The sequence below is a fragment of the Bombina bombina genome, chromosome 7, assembly GCF_027579735.1.
Source record: "Bombina bombina isolate aBomBom1 chromosome 7, aBomBom1.pri, whole genome shotgun sequence".
NCBI classification, from domain to species: domain Eukaryota; kingdom Metazoa; phylum Chordata; class Amphibia; order Anura; family Bombinatoridae; genus Bombina; species Bombina bombina.
The window spans coordinates 491,408,840-491,424,183 of NC_069505.1; the positions used below are offsets into that span (position 1 = coordinate 491,408,840).

Here is a 15,344-nt window from a genome sequence, read left to right on the forward strand (position 1 = left end):
ATCAAGGACAACTACCTTTCTATAACAAAACAGATATGCAAATATTTTACACTTATAACGTGCTTCAAAGTTGTTGCAGTTTTACTTTTTTTAACGGCTTAGCAATAGGTTCTAATTTTACGTGCAAGATATTGTGCATTGGGCACTTCATATGGATACAACTATAGTGGGCCCATTTATCACGCTCCGGATGGAGCTTGAGGGCCTGTGTTTCTGGCGAGCCTATGAAGCAGCGATCTAAAAACCACTGCTCCATAACCTGTCCGCCTGCTCTGAGCAGGCGGACAGACATCGCCGCGATTCAACCCGATCGTGTACGATCGGGTTGATTGACACTCCCTGCTGGCGCAAATCTGCAGGGGGCGGCGTTGCTCTCTGCATTCAGCGAGGTCGGTCGGACCTGATCCGCACTGTCGGATCAGGTCCGACAGACCTTTGTTAAATAGGCCCCTATATGTTAAATTGAATGTAAACTTTCATGAATCAGTGCCAAGTTTTTAAAAATACTATTAAAAACAGAGAACACTTTCGGGGGGCATGTCTGAACAGTGATGGGGACCGGTCACACTTTCTCTGAGCTCCAGCACAATCTCTTTTAATCCGCTGATTTTAAGAGCCTTTTACAGCCATCTCCACAATTTTAAAACTTAGCTTTGATCCACACACCAGTGGTATGCTAACAGACTGTATTTATGAAGCTGAAGACAGAAAACAGACAATAGAGGCCTAGTGCAGCGGCACCTAGTAGGCAGCGCTACCCCCCTCGGGTTTCCGAGGTACTTAGCTGCAGCAGCTCATACCAACATTCCCATAAGAACCTCTATACCATTAAACTAAAAACTGGACAGAGAGGAATTACACCTCACAGCCATATACAAAAATATACCAAAATGGCCGACATGAGGGAAGCCGATATACAGGACATCTTCAAAAACATACACTGGTGTAGATTCGAAGAGATATGCTTACGCCTTATTGAGAAAGTCCTGCAAGCTTTTGATGACTTGAAAACAAAGTCACCAGAAAGACCTCAGCAACAGTATGTATACAGCGATATTGTCAATAACTTTACTGCCAATCTACAGCACAACACTATGAGGAAGCCATACAGCCCACAAGCAACATTTTCGGAGGGGAAAGACCCGATGACACAGGCGAAAATAGCTCCAAACAAGATGAAGAGAGGGATCCAGCAAACAGAATCATGCTAACTTCCACCCACGGCCCGTGGGGTTTTGAGGGGGACCCCTGGGAAGCCGAGGCCACAAAACAGACATCTCTCGAGTGTTTGGCCACACCTGATCAACAGTATCAAATGATTGCTGCAGAGATACCGACTACTCAACAAGAATCATTCTCTGAGGGAATGGAACCAAAGACTCTGATGAACCCAGTTCCACATAGCGTGGAAAAGAAGCTCCAGCAGACACCAAACTACTCACCAACAGTGGAGGCTCTATGGAGTTTTGGGGGGACCCCTGGACAACCGAGACTGTAAAGTACGCAACCTCTGAGTCTGCAGCTACACCCGTTCACCATGATTCTAACATCTACATTTTGTAGAATGTCTACATTTATATCAGGTACCCTGCAGAGATAGCAAGCAATAGACCAGGCAGGACTCAAGGCGCTAATAATTCAAAAGTCAGCTTTATTTAGGAAACTTTAAAATCTTGGGTTAGCAGAGCATGACAGCTCCCAGACAAAAGTGTCTTACGCGTTTCGGCTATACAAGCCTTACTGCAGAGATAGCCGACATTAGTAGACTTAGCTTTTCATGCTTTTCAATCAATGTTGTAATAAGAGATTATCAGGACTACCTTGTGGCATATCTCATTATGCTTACAAAGTCTTGGGGCTAAAAAAACTTAATCACACAAGCCGTTTACCATGCTAACCGGCAAAAAGTGATAACAGATCCATATGCGGTAATATGTTCAGACAAAGTTGTTTTAGATTTGAATTTATATACTTAACGCGGTTGATGACTGTTTTATGTTACACTATTGTAAAGCATTGTATCTTATCCACTATTTAGCTGATGCATTCAGGTTAGAGGTTGAACACAAAAAGAAATAAATTAAAAAAATAAATAAAAGGGGAAGAAAAAGAGTCCACCTGCTGGTCGGGTAGTGACAAATATAGTCAACTAGTAACACAGATGGCAATACCCTTGTGGTAATTCACAAATTTACAATCTCACATATAAATAGACGCACCATATCCCCAAGATACATATCTCACCATGATTTGGCTGGCTCATTTTACAAAATTTAGTCAGCCATGCTCTTGGATCCTACGGTTTGCGGCCGGAGCCGGGGAGAGAAAAAGACAGACTAGATGGCATATAGTATATTCACAAAACAGCCAGCTAAAGTCATATGCAGTTATAGTCCATTGTAGATAAACATCTCTTGAGATAACAGAACCTACATTTTACCCCACAGGACTTAACTTATATCTTGAAGTAACAGGGCAATCACTAAAAAGCCTCTGTCATGGATACCAGATGGCTAAGGCTACCCCCCACCCCCCCTACAACCTCACCCCTGTTGTTTCTCAGTGGTTTTGGGCTCCTCAGACCACAATCTCTGGAAGATTTTGGTTGCATGGTTTTGTGTTCCAAACTTGTTTAGAAAAGAACTGGTGTATGACCAGGACAACCCTCCTAGGCTGCCCGGGCTCCTGGAACTCCCGGTCAGCCGCCTCACAACGGACACCAGCCTAACCCCTCTCAGGCTGTCCAGGCTCCTGGAACTCCCAGTCGGCCACAGGACACCCGCTAACTTTACCCCTGGTCGCTCTAGCAACCATGTGCCCCAGAGCTCTGCTCTTTTGGGGATTAGTAGCCCCTAGGGAGGACAAGAGGTGGGCAAATTACCGGAGGGGAGCTCCTCTGGAAACCGGGTTTTGGACACCCCTAACCTCATAAATTCAATGGACTGTAACTACGGTTCCCAGTAACGAATCATGCTGATTTTTGGACTGTGAAATCTGGGGATTGAGAGCTTTAAAATGACACCCTGGAAGTGCCGCCGCTCCACCGGGATCACCCCAAAACCACCACCCCTAGGTATTGAGATTATGTGGGACTGTGGCTCCAATGGAGGTGCCGGTCAGTCTGGAGGGGCGGGAATGGCGGGAAAATAGTGGGATTGTCCTTTGTGTTATCAAGATGAGCTGTGTGTATAAAAGGAGTGTATGTCTTACAATAAAATCAGTTCTTGTTTAACCTGAATGCTAGTCTGTCTAGTTATTTGGGTGGGCTCCAGCTAAAATCACTTTCCTGGGCTACATAGCAGCCTGTTCCAGGCAGAGAAAGGATCATCAGGCAGAGCTACCCAGTCTGGGTAGCTGGAGTCTGCCACAGGGTGGGATCCTGGGTACTGATGCTGTCGGGCATCAGGGGTGGCTACAGGCTGTGGTCACTTGCCAGCTACATAGCTGCAGTCGGCAGGGAGGAAGCAGGACCAGTTTGGCGGAGCTACCCAGTCGGGGTAGCCAGGGTATCCGTCACATTGGTGGCAGCAGTGGGATCTGCTTCTTTCACACAGTTTCTGCATACAGAGGAGACGTACCACAGTAGCGGTAAATATGGAGGCAGAGTTCCTAGGAAGAGTACAAAAGATGCTTACCGGAACAAATGATCCTTGTTTGGAACAGGAAGTTCTGGCATGGAGGAACCTTGCCCTCCGAGACCTTTAGTGGGAGGCTCTGCAACAGGAGCAGGAAAATGGAAAGGTCCTCCCCACGAATGACACGAGATTCCGGGTTCAGTGGACCGTGAGACTGCCTTTCCTGGGAGAACAGCCAAAGAAGGAATGGCTAGCTGTTCTATATAGACTGATCAAGCAAGAGATGTGGGTGGAGGACGGCTATCGGGCCCTCCAATGGCTCGCTATGCAAGCGCAGCCATGGCTGGAGGAAGGCTCTGGATTGCTGTTTACAAAAAGGACAGAGGACCCACAGTTTGGGAGCGAGACAGACCAGGGTCTGGAGGATATTTCCTGGGCTCCAAGAGGAACTGCTGGATCTCTTGGAGGAGACTGGCTGCTGGACGATCTGGATTTTATAATTGACCAGGAAGAGGCACTGGTCAAGGAATACAAGAGGCTGCTGGATCTCGCTAAGCAGCGTGCCAGGGGCATACAGATCTGGGGTGCAGCCATCTGGGATTCATGGAGCTCGACCGTGGAGGAGTGGCAGCAAAGTAAAAAGGGAACCAGGGCTGCGGGATCCTGATCAGCAGTCTGGCTCTGAGCTTATAGACTTGGACAAGGGAGCCACCACAGCAGAAGTGCTGACAACAGGGCAGAGAGCCGCCGGCCTCTGCCCAGCACCTGTAACAGCTCCAGGAAACCTGGGAGCGGAGGTAGTCGTCCTCCTTCCCCTTACAGAGAACCCCTTGCAGGTAGAGATTGATGTGAATAACTCTAACCCAGCAGCAGAACCCCTTCCTGGGAGAGGAGACAGTCGATCTCTCTCCCCAGCAGCAGAGCCATCCTCTGGGAGCGGAGGTAGTCATCCTCCCTCCCCATAAACAGAACCCCTTCCCGGGAGAGGAGACAGTTCGTCTCTCTCCCCAGCGGCAGAGCCAGGAGCCGGAAGAGGAGACAGTCGGTCTCTCTCCCCAGCGGCAGAGCCATCCCCTGGGAGCAGAGGTAGTCGTCCTCCTTCCCCGTAAACAGAACCCCTTCCTGGGAGAGGAGACAGTCAGTCTCTCTCCCCAGAAGCAGAGCCAGGAGCCGGGAGAGGAGACAATCGGTCTCTCTCCCCAGCGGCAGAGCTATCCCCTAGGAGCGGAGGTAGTTGTCCTCCCTCCCCGTAAACAGAACCCCTTCCTGGGAGAGGAGACAGTCAGTCTCTCTCCCCAGCGGCAGAGCCAGGAGCCGGGAGAGGAGACAATCGGTCTCTCTCCCCAGTTGCAGAGCCATCCCCTGGGAGCGGAGGTAGTCGTCCTCCCTCCCCGTAAGCAGAACCCCTTTCTGGGAGAGGAGACAGTCGGTCTCTCTCCCCAGCGGCAGATCCATCCTTCAGGAGTGGAGGTAGTCATCATCCCTCCCCTTACAGAGAAGCCCTTGCAGGGAGAGACGGGTATCGATATCTCTCCCTAGCGGCCGAATCCCTTTCTGGGAGAGGAGACAGTTGGTCTCTCTCCCCAGCGGCAGCACAGTTTCCCATGGAGCAGAGGTAGCAGACCTCCCTCCCCAGCGGTAGATCTCCTTCTCGGGAGAAGAGACAGACGGACTCTCCCCTCAGTAGCTTGGCAGGGTCTCTACCCTTTTCTTGTCCCGGAGTATTTCTCACCGAGGGCAGGCGTTGCATTGGGCAAGGAGGATAAAAGTGTATACAGTTGGTGCCACATGTTTGGGCAGCCGAGCTTTACCTGCCCCACCAAGGAGCAACCTCCCCCTCTGGTCTGGGGTGGGAATACAGCTGGGAAACCGGCACTAGTTTTGTTTGTGGGTGGGTCAGCCGGTACTAAACAGAGTGTCACAGAGAGAGGCAGTGTGGCCCTGGAACTTGTGGGACAGCAATTGTTTTGGAGCCGGCCTTAGAAAACTTGTTCGGGATGTTGCCTTATGTGCCTATCCCTGCGCCCAGGGCGCAGGGTATAAACATCAGCAGGAACCCCCCATGATGCCCCAAGCTCAGGAGAGATGGGATAACCTCTCTCAGCAACCGAGAAGTGGAGGGCCACCGTCGGACAGCCCCAGGCCGACCCGTTAAGGGTCTAGCCGGGTCTGCTGAACTGGAGGGGGGGAGATGTCATGGAAACCAGACGGCTAAGGCTACCCCCCTACAACCTCACCCCTGTTGTTTCTCAGTGGTTTTGGGCTCCTCAGAGCCAGTGGCGGCTCGTGAGTTATTCAAATGGGGGTTCACTATATATATATATATATATATATATATACACACATACACACACACATACATATACATATATATATATATACATACACACACACACACTATATATTATTTATATATATGTATATATATATATATATATATATACACACACATATATAGTGTGTGTTTGTGTATATATATATATATATATGTATGTGTATATGTATGTGTGTATATATATATATATATACACATACATATAAACATACATATATATATATATATATATATATATACACACACACATACAATATATATATATATATATATATATATATATATATATATATATATATATATATATATATATATATATATATATATATATAGCATGTTGACCCATACAAGAAAAAAAAATTAAGTTAAGGAGAAAAAAAGGAGGAAGATTAGAGAACACCATCCTAAGCAATTTTTCAAAGGATAACAACTATTTCTAACAGGAGCATAAGGGTTAAAAAGCATGAGTTCTGCTGGGAGCCTTTATGTCCTGTCCGGCATGGCAGCACACATTATTTACAGCCCCCTCTTATCTCCTTCACTCATACACTCTCCTGTCTATAGATTAAGATTCCAAATGTTTACACACTGCCTTCTGTTATTTATATGTATGGGATGTACAATTATTTAATGCTTTCTGTGGCTGTGCTGCTTAAAAGTTTTATACATAGAAATTACATTTTAGCAATGACGATTCTTGTTTGTACAATAGCACAACACAGCCTCTGTGTTATTGTCACAAACTTTACTCACGGATTCCTTGCTTCCAATACGTGTGTGATAGGCTTGGCACATTCTCTGCTTATCTGGGAGAATTACGTTGCTTGCAGAGGCTGTCAGCATCCGTATCAGTGTAATAATTCTTTACACTACTGCCTGCCCTGGGATGTCGGCTGAGCCATGACAACCACTGCTGCTCTGACTTGAGCTAACCTTAAATCTAATAAATATTTAATAGCCTCAGTCTCTCAAAGAAGTGTAGAGGAGGAGCTGCCTTCAAATACTGTTTGCAACTCAAAGACACTGCATTCTAAAAACTTTCTTTCTGCTCCCGCGCTAACTGCCTCTGCAGCAACTCACAGACAGACTAAGAATAGCAGGGCACCGGGAGAAGCAAAATACAAAATTTCATCCTGCGCTAACTGTCTGCTCTAAATGAGTTAGCAGCAGGGTGCTCCTTAGGTTTTAAAGTGCTCCTTAGGCTTCCATCAGACTGATGGCATCAGTTAGCGATCTTCTTGCCCAAATGACTGCAACAAATACAATTAAAAAGAAAAAACAGTACTCACTCGGCAGGCAGACAGGCACTCAGTCTTTTGCTGCAGCTCCCTCCTCTTCAGTACTGTAGTTCCCGCCACCAGCCGATGAGATCATGACGCCCGATGTCAGCCCACGATGCTCCACTTCCCAGTGCTCCCACACACACAGCTCTTAGTGTGCGAGTGTCACGTGACAGCTGGCTCTCGCACACTAAGAGCTGTGCTCTTTAAGAAGGCTATGGGCTGGCCTGTAGGTGGCACTGCAGTCAATGCAGTTTTAAAGTGGAAAGGGATTTTGCCTATACTTCTCACTATCGCACTGCTCAGCATGTGCGATAGATAGAAGTATTAGGCAAAAGACCATTCCACTTTCAGCCTAAATAATAAAAAATTACAATTTTAAATGTTTTAAGTTAAAACTGCAGGAGCCTGGATGAATTTTTTTATTTAAATCAGCAAAAAAAATTAATTTTTTTTTTTTTTTTTTTTTTTTATTTCTCACTCTTTTTTCCCCCTTTTTTTCCCATCAGGGGTCAGGGTGTTCATAAGGGGCATCAGGGGCCAGGGGGTTCACGTGCTCAAGTGCTCCTATAGAGGAGCCTCCACTGCTCAGAGCAACCACAATCTCTGGAAGCTTTTGGTTGCATGGTTTTGTGTTCCAAACTTGTTTAGAAAAGAGCTGGTGTATGACCAGGAAAACCCTCCTAGGCTGGCCGGGCTCCTGGAACTCCCGGTCGGCCACCTCACAACGGACACCCGCCTAACCCCTCTCAGGCTGTCCAGGCTCCTGGAACTCCCGGTCGGCCACAGGACAGCAGGACACCCGCTAACTTTACCCCTGGTCGCTCCAGCAACCATGTGCCCCAGAGCTCCGCTCTTTTGGGGATTAGTAGCCCCTAGGGAGGACAAGAGGTGGGCAAATTACCGGAGGGGAGTTCCTTTGGGAACCAGGGTTTTGGACACCCCTAACCCCATAACTTCAACGGACTGTAACTCCGCTCTACCAGGATCACCCCGAAACCGCCACTCCTAGGTATTAATATTATGTGAGACTGTGGCTCCTATGGAGGTGCCGGTCAGTCTGGAGGGGCGGGAATGGCGGGAAAATAGTGGGATTGTCCTTTGTGTTATCAAGATGAGCTGTGTGTATAAAAGGAGTGTATGTTTTACAATAAAATTAGTTCTTGTTTAACCTGAATGCTAGTCTGTCTAGTTATTTGGGTGGGCTCCAGCTAAAATCACTTTCCTGGGCTACATAGCAGCCTGTTCCAGGCAGAGAAAGGATCATCAGGCAGAGATACCCAGGTAGTGGCTACAGGCCGTGGCTACAGGCTGTGGTCACTTGCCAGCTACATAGCTGCAGTCGGCAGGGAGGAAGCAGGACCCGTTTGGCGGAGCTACCCAGTCGGGGTAGCCGGGGTATACGTCACAGCCTCACCCCCCTGAACACACCTCATATTACTAAGTAATCTAGCCCCCGTGTTGCTACACCCTCAGAAGATAGGGGACATATTAATTCAGTAATATCGCTCAGACACATATGCAGCAAATCACTAATAGAACATGGCTTTGTTTTAATACAATTTTGCTTTTATGATACACTTGCTGTTATCCTGGGAATTTTCTTACACACTGTGTGGCTGTTGAGTGGATTCCATCAACGCTTTAGCACAGTCTACTGGGCGACTGAGAGGTCCCAGCTCACCTTTACTGCACCTGGAGGTGCGCTTCACATTGAATAGAAGCCTGTCATGCTGTTCTCCTGATCGAGTGCTTCTCATGCTGGCACACAGTGAGTTGGACCACTGCCAATAGATCCAGTCTGCACGACTTGCACCTTTGGGTGATGCTCCCTTGTGATTACCACTCTACACCATTCCGAATTATTCTCTGTCCAGATGTTACTAGGCCATATTGGCGCCTCCGTGTCTCCTTTTTTTTCACTAATAGAACATCTGTCTGCTTCATAGGAATATGGGAATGTTGGACATACGATGGAAGCGTATTGCTGCATGTTTTTGTTTTGTTTGTTTTCCTTACTTTTTCTTTATCTGACATTACTCATGTTTTATAATTCTATGCTATCAATAGAACAAATAAATCCACAAAACCCCTATACACTCTTTATGTTAAATTTAAGGGCCCAAGAGAGGTCCTAAAGGACCAGTCAACACTGTAGATTTGCATAATCAGCAAATGCAAGATAACAAGACAATGCAATAGTACTTAGTCTGAACTTCAAATGAGTAGTACATTTTTTTTCTGACAATTTTAAAAGTTATGTCTTTTTCCACTCCCCCTGTACCATGTGACAGCCATCAGCCAATCACAAATGCATGCACGTACCATGTGACAGCCATCAGCCATTCACAAATGCATACACACTTATTCTTGCACATGCTCAGTAGGAGTTGATGACTCAAAAAGTTTAAATATAAAAAGACTGTGCACATTTAGTTAATGGAATTAAATTGGAAAGTTGTTTAAAATTGCTGCTCTATCTGAATAATGAAAGTTTAATTTTGATTGAGTGTCCCTTAACTACTGACAATGGGGACAAAAATGAGGAATATCGTTTATCATATGCAAAAATGTTTTACAAGCATTACTTGTATTTTTCTTTATTCGCATGAATGACAGTTTTATAATTGTAATGTATATCTCCTCAATAAAAATAAAAAATAAAAAACAGGGGCACTTTCATTCATGAAAGTTTACATTGCAGCGTATTTTAGAAATACTTACCTTTTTCTTCAGTAAAGCCGGATCGCCGATCCCCCGCCCGCAGTTCCTCTGTCCTTACGTCACTAATGACGAAACCGGCTTCCACCAATCATGGCTTCCCCCCAGAGCTCCCATCTCGTGAGGCCACGCTGTGATTGGAGGAAGACGGTTTCGTCATTGATGTGCTAAGTACAGAATGAGAAGCAGGTGGGGGATCGCAGATCCGGCTTTGCTGCAGAAAAAGGTATTTTTAAAAAAACGTTGCAATGTAAACTTTCATGAATGAAAGTGCCCCTGTTTTTAATAGTATTTTTAAAAACCGGGCACTAATTCATGAAAGTTTACATTCACTTTAATGGGATACCTACAAGTGAATCTGATGAAAATACAGGTTAAGCAGTGTTCAATTAAATATGAACAAAATCTCACCTTCATAGAAAAGTCACTCAACAACATCACGGGCAGCTATGAATCCAGCCTAATGTGCCTGCTTAGACAGCCAGATGTGGATTGTATCATGTCAGTATTGACAACTCAATTTGTGTCATACTAGTCACCGCTAGGTCACTGAGCATGGCATTTAAAGGGACACTGAACCCAATTTTTTTTCTTTCATGAATCTTTGTTCTCTTGGTATCTTTATTTAAAAAAGCAGGAATGTAAGCATAGGAGCAGGCCCATCTTTGGTTCAGCACCTGGGTACAGCTTGCTGATTGGTGGCTAAATGTAGCCACCAATCAGCAAGCGCTATCCAGGGTGCTGAAACAAAAATGGTCCGGATTTTGTGCTTACATTCTTGCATTTTTCGGTTTTAACTATTATGCCCCTTTAATGAAAGGAAGATATGAATAGGAACAGAGAAAATAATAAAGACAAAATAAAGATGAGATGGAGAGATTATATGGATGGAAAGACAAATTCTAAAAGAAGACGGTAGAGAGAGTACAGAACAATAATATTGAAAAGAACGGGGTTATGCCAAACGGGATGGAAAGGAGAAAAAATGGAGAGGGATTTAAGATAATACAGAGAGGGAGAGATTCAAGAAAGAGAGGACATGTAGACACATATGAAGAAAAACAAACTGTACCTGTGCTAACCAGATAAATTCCTTTCCTTCCTGGCAGGGGGAGTCCACAACTTCATTCATAACTGTTGGGAATATCAACACCAGACCACCAGAAGGAGGCAAAGACACCTCAGTCAAAGGCTGTAAATACCCCTCCCACTTTCCCATCCACCTACTCATTGGGCCGAGGGAACGAGGAAAAGCAGGAAAATCATTAGGGTGTAGAAGTGCCAGAATTCAATAAGGAAGCCACCAAAAAAACAATTACGGGCGGGGTCGTGGACTCTTCCTTCCAGGAAGGAAAGGAATTTATCTGGTAAGCATACATTTTGTTTTCCTTCCAAAGGCAGGGAGAGTCCACGACTTCATTCAGAACTGTTGGGTACCAATACTCAATCTCCAGAGGACACTGATGAATAAACGGGAGGGACAAAAGAAAAGGAGGATGACCCTAAACTGCACCACACCTTTCTCCCAAAAGCTGCTTCAGCCGAAACGAAAACATAAAATTTGTAGAATTTTGAAAAAGTATGTAAGGAGGACCATGTAGCCGCCTTACAACTCTGATCAATAGAGGCTTTGTTCTTAAAAGCGCAGGAGGAAGCAACAGCCCTAGTAGAATGAGCCATAATCCTCTCAGTAACTGCTGCTGTCCCGCTGTCTCATAAGCTAAACGCATGACACTCCTCAAACAAAAGGACAATGAAGTAGCAGAACAACTATTTTCTGTTACGATCTGAGACTACCTTGGGTAGAAAACCTAACTTAGTACGTAAACCCGCCTTATCAGCATGAAACACAAGATAAGGGGGGTTACATTGTAGAGCAGAAATTTCAGAAACTCTGCCCACTAAAGGATTTGGGGCACCTCGTTCATCGCTAATGAACTTCTTGTGCCTCCCCTGATGGTTGATTTACGCAACCGAGGTAATATTGTCTGATTGAAATCTGATATGCTGGGCGGAACTGAGCTGGGGTCAAGCCCTCAGAGCATTGAGAATCACCCGCAATTCTAGAATATTTATCGGAAGAGAAGACTCTTCTCGGGACCAAGTACCCGGGTCATCCTGGAACCCCAGACTGCTCCCCAGCCTGAAAGGCTGGCATCCGTAGTCACAATCTCCCAGGATGGTCTCAAGAAGCACGTTCCTAGAGACATATGATCCTGACAGAGCCACCAAGAGAGCTAGCACCGCAAAACCTAAGGATTTCGCATTCAGGTGAACAATCTGCATATTAGCATCACATATAAAGGAATTGGCTATTCTAAGAGCCTTGATGCTTTCTTGAATATCCTCTAAGGAGGACTCAACTTCAATTAAGTCCAACAAGAAGTCACACCAGTAAAAGGCTGTGCCCGCAACAGCGTCCACCGCAGCTGCCAGTTGAAAAAGGAAACCCATATGTTGGAACATTCTGTCAGGGTTTTTTCCCTGTTGTTTGCCATGTGCTGCTGGCAGCCATTTTACTCACCTCTCTTCCTGACTATGGTGCATTGTGGGGGATGCTGCTCATTTCCTATACTTCCTTTTATGGCCAGACTGGTGTGCATCATCCATGTGAGACAGGATGCAGTCTCAGAATTGTGATGTCATCACTTATTATTTAAAGGACCTCTGTTCAGTATGCTTTGCCTTTGCGTTGTCTCAGACCTGTTTGTGAGAGTTCCTGTGTATTATCTGGCTGCCTGATGTCCTTCCTGGTTCCTGATCCTTGGCTTGTTCCTGACTCTGCTGTTTTCCTTGTTCCTGATTCCGGCTCGTCTGACTATTCGCTTTGGCTCCTGACTCGGCTCATCTGACTACCAGCTCTGGTTTTGACTCCTGGCTTGTTATTTGACTTGTGGACTTTTTATTATTTTTTGCTATTAATAAAGGTGTGATTATTTTTGCACTTCTCGTCTGATTCCTGGCACCCTGACATTACACAAAGGCCATTAATCCCGATGGTGCTAATAATCTACCTCTACCTGCCATCATTTCCAGGATGGATGTACAGGATCACTGCTTGGATCAATTTGCACTAGCCCTGCAAACCCTGCTGACTTGCACTGCACATTTGGACCAAAGTGTCTTGCAAGTTATGGCTGCTCCTGTTTCCGCTGCTGCACCTATGCCTACCAGGAGCATGTCCGGTTCTGCACCTCTACCTCAGCGATATGGAGGCGATCCTATTCAGTGCAGAGGGTTTTTGAACCAGGTGGGCATTTACTTTGAGATGTTACATGAGGCATTTCCCTCTGACAGAGCTAAGGTGGGATTTCTCATCTTGTTACTCTCTGACACAGCTCTTGCCTGGGCTAATCCCTTGTGGGAGACTAATAAACCTGTGATTTCAAATTACCCTGAATTTGTGGCCTTCTTTCGAAGGGTATTTGATGTTCTGTCTCGCTCCTCCTTTGCTGCTAAACGACTCATGTCCATTCAGCAAGTTACAAGATCTGTTGCTCAGTATGCTATTGAGTTTCGTACGCTTGCCACAGAGGTAGGTTGGAACAATGAAGCCCTTGTTGCCGCCTTCTTTCATGGGCTCTCTGATGCGATTAAAGACGATGTTGCTGCCAGAGATTTATCAGAGGATCTCGAGGCATTGGTGTCTTTTTTTATCCTAATTGACATCAGACTCAGTGAGAGGCCCTCTTTAAAGGAGCGCTTGCGGAAGCCTCTTGTTCTGTTGTCTCCTACGTGTTCGTTCCCACCCATGCCTTCCTCTCCTCCCATGCCTCCTGGTCCCGAGTCACCAGGTACTGCTGAGCCAATGCAGTTGGGATTCACGCGTGTCTCCGCGGCGGAGAGGGCCTTTAAGAGGAGGGAGGGGCTCTGCCTCTATTGTGGGTTACAGGGCCACCTTTTGAAGTCTTGTCCTACACGTGCAGGAAACGCTCACACCTGTCGGGGGCAGACCTTGGGTGGTTTATCCTCGTCCCGGAACAGCTTAAGGAGAAACCTTTTGTCACGGTTGTCCTTTCCTGGGTGGACTCCTCCATAGTCACTCAGGCTCTTGTTGACTCCGGTGCTGCGGGCTATTTCATTGACAGTGCTTTAGTATCAAAGCGCTCCATTCCTGTTTTGCCTCGGTCCGTTCCACTTGCTATTAAGGCCATTGATGGCAGGCCCCTTCAGCCCGCACTCGTTACTCACGAAACTGCTCCATTGTCCATGGCTGTTGGGGCTCTCCATTTTGAAACCCTCCAGTTCCAGGTGATAAACTCTCCGCATTTTCCGGTTGTTCTGGGTTATCCCTGGCTCCAAAAGCACAATCCCAGTCTCGACTGGCGCAGGTCCGAAATTTTGTCATGGTCCCCGCAATGTATTTCCACTTGTCTTTGGAAACCAGTTAAAGTCTTGTGCACTTCTTCGGTATCTCAATTGCCAGAGGAGTACCGAGAGTTCCTAGACGTGTTTTACAAGGTGCGTGCCGGTACGTTGCCTCCTCACCGGTCTTACAATTGTGCCATAGACCTGCAACCCGGAGCCATTCCTCCTCGGGGCCGGGTGTACCCTCTGTCTGTTGCAGAGAATTGTGCTATGGAGGAGTATGTTGCCGATGCTCTGTCGCGGGGAATCATCCGCAAATCCTGCTCTCCTGCAGGGGCTGGCTTCTTCTTTGTGAAGAAAAAGGGTGGCGAGTTAAGACCATGTATGGATTATAGGGGTCTTAATCGTCTTACCATTAAGAATGCTTACCCTATTCCGCTCATTACGGAACTCTTTGACCGCCTCAAGGGAGCTACGGTCTTTACTAAACTTGATTTGAGAGGAGCGTACAATCTCGTTAGGATTAAGGAGGGTCACGAATGGAAAACAGCATTTAACACCAGGAGTGGGCATTATGAGTATCTTGTAATGCCCTTTGGCCTATGTAATGCTCCTGCTGTTTTTCAGGAAATTATTAATGATGTCCTACGAGATATGTTGCAACAGTGTGTTGTGGTGTACTTAGATGACATCCTCATACACTCACCCACACTTGAGGCTCATCGTTCTGATGTTACACAGGTTCTTCAGAGACTACGTGAGAATGGCCTGTTTTGTAAACTCGAGAAATGTGAGTTCCATCAGACTCAAGTAACCTTCCTAGGTTATGTTATCTCCGTTGCAGGGTTCTCCATGGATCCTGACAAGTTATCTGCAGTTCTGCAGTGACCTCGCCCAGTTGGTCTTCGGTCTATTCAACGTTTTTTGGGGTTTGCCAATTACTATAGAAAGTTTATTAAAAACTTTTCTTCCTTGGTCAAACCTATAACAGACATGACCTGTAAAGAGAATGATCCACTCCATTGGTCACCTACTGCCATTAAGGCCTTTGATAGTCTTAATATTGCCTTTGCTGCCGCTCCAGTTCTGGCTCATCCTAACTCTGTCCTGCCTTTCGTTCTTGAG

The 15,344-nt window shown here is 46.2% G+C and overlaps 1 protein-coding gene across 1 annotated transcript in view; it reads right to left on the bottom strand.

Annotated features, from left to right (window-relative positions):
- The window catches only part of LOC128666831 (calpain-1 catalytic subunit), a 211,203-nt gene that overhangs the window by 125,802 nt on the left and 70,057 nt on the right, over nt 1-15,344 (bottom strand). The gene's annotated exons all lie outside the window — the stretch shown is intronic.